This window comes from Raphanus sativus, chromosome 5 (assembly GCF_000801105.2).
Source record: "Raphanus sativus cultivar WK10039 chromosome 5, ASM80110v3, whole genome shotgun sequence".
Classification (NCBI taxonomy): Eukaryota; Viridiplantae; Streptophyta; class Magnoliopsida; order Brassicales; family Brassicaceae; genus Raphanus; species Raphanus sativus.
The window spans coordinates 21,545,900-21,547,947 of record NC_079515.1 but is presented as its reverse complement, the minus strand read 5'-3'; the positions used below and the strand labels follow the sequence as shown (position 1 = coordinate 21,547,947).

The window sequence follows — 2,048 nt, the reverse complement described above, 5'->3', positions numbered from 1 at the left end:
TGATGCATTCAACAATTTTGGCCATACTAATTATTATAAACAATATATTTTTCATATACTAATGTTGTAGTATACATAATGCCTTTGATGTTATTATGTCCATTTTGTAAACATGTGAGGAGACAAGTTTTCTTTTAGATGGTCCTTATCTATTTAGTTACATGTATTTTAATAATTAAGTAATTAAAAGAAAAAAAAGTTTAGTTAAGCATAAATTAAATAAAAACTCACGTAAACATTTACTATGTTTGAACTTTGGAAAACATTAAAAATAACATTGTGATCTCTTTGAGGTTTTCTATATTTTTAATTCATAAAAATATAACTTATGAAGATTCAGTTATATATTTATAAACACCTATAAATCTATTTAGTTATTTGATCACACATAAGAATTTATTATACTAAAAATTCCAATAAACTAATGACATAGATGATTTACGTAGAATATTCCTAGATATTATTCTAAAAAATTATATTATTCCATATATATATGAGAATATATATATCAAAATTTGATAGTTTTGTTACTGAAAATATATGAATCATTTAAATTTAACAAAATTCTAACATATAATATCATAATATAAATACTGATCTTAAAATAAGATTGATATTATTTGATAGATTAATATAAATTTAGAATGTATTCTAATAATAATTTTGAAACTATTTAAATATTTAGAAGTGTATAGTTTGTAATTACTGTCATTAACATATTTTAAATTTATTAGAATTTACATAATTATTTTTTAGAAAGCATTATAATATATAAAATAATAAACATAATTAAATTATTATATCAGTTAATAAATCTAGGTAAATAACTTAATATACAAATTACTTTATAGATATAAATTGATATCACTAGTTATTATTTTTTGTCTACTAACAATAATTATACATAAAATAACAAAATAATTCATATTCACTGATTCACATATCTAGATCGAAAAATCGTATTAGATCTTATAACTAAATTAGTGTAACAAGTTCAGGTTTTAAATTAAGTGGCTCCTAAATGAGATGGGTTTAATAGAGTGGGTTACTTATCTTATATATATTTTTATTATATTTTTACAAAGTAGAAAATTCTGTGTTTTGAAAGTACAGATCAAATTCTAGTAATCTTATAAGAAAGCATAAGATTATATATATTCGATCTGTGGAAGACTTTAAAAGCACACTAACATTATCTGTTAAGCAAGCCTACGGTTTTTGGCGCAGGAACTGAGCAAATTTCTTGTCTTATACAATGCAAGTTGGTATAAATTAGTGCCTGCTTTTAGGCCGCTTGTCTCCAATTCTCCCTGGCCAAGTATATGTATATATGTTTGTGTGACATATGTGTGCTGCTCACATGTGCCTGAGAGAGAGATAAGTCTAGATATATAAAAGAGTCGATCGTGTTTTACTTGCATATGATATGTTCTTTTAAACAATCATATGATATGTATATAATATACATATTGCCTTTAATTATGTTGTTAAATGATTACGGTGTAAAAGTTACTCATCAGCCTAATTAAACTAATACATATAGTTGACTGAAACATGTGATGTAGCATATGCTGCAAAGGCGAAAATGGAGAGTTTTTACTTCAACCTTCTCAACCAATGATTTTTAGCAGTCGTTGGTAGATGTATCTCTAGTCAAGTTCAACTTCTAGCTCATCTGGTTACCCTTATTTTAATTTTTGTCAAAATAAAAAATTGAATACACTTCATAAACAATTAAATCCATATATCTTGAAAATTGATGATCTAAAAAATTGATAATCTTATTATATTCAATATATTATAATTTTATGTTTTTTGTTAAGTGTAGTATTTAAAATTCAAATTATTTGGATTAATTGTATGTTCTGTGAGAAAAAATATCTAACTTATAATAAATTAAAGTATAAATTCATAATTTTATAGTGGTGGTTTACAGTTTGAAGATTAAGATTATCCGCAGTGAGGATGGCACAAGCTGGAATAGCTCAGTTGGTTAGAGCGTGTGGCTGTTAACCACAAGGTCGGAGGTTCGACCCCTCCTTCTAGCG

The 2,048-nt window shown here is 24.8% G+C and overlaps 1 non-coding gene across 1 annotated transcript; it reads left to right on the top strand.

Annotated features, from left to right (window-relative positions):
• The first annotated feature begins 1,974 nt into the window (after positions 1-1,974).
• TRNAN-GUU (transfer RNA asparagine (anticodon GUU)) lies at positions 1,975-2,048 on the top strand. Its single transcript has one exon. It is a non-coding gene; the product is annotated as a tRNA-Asn (tRNA).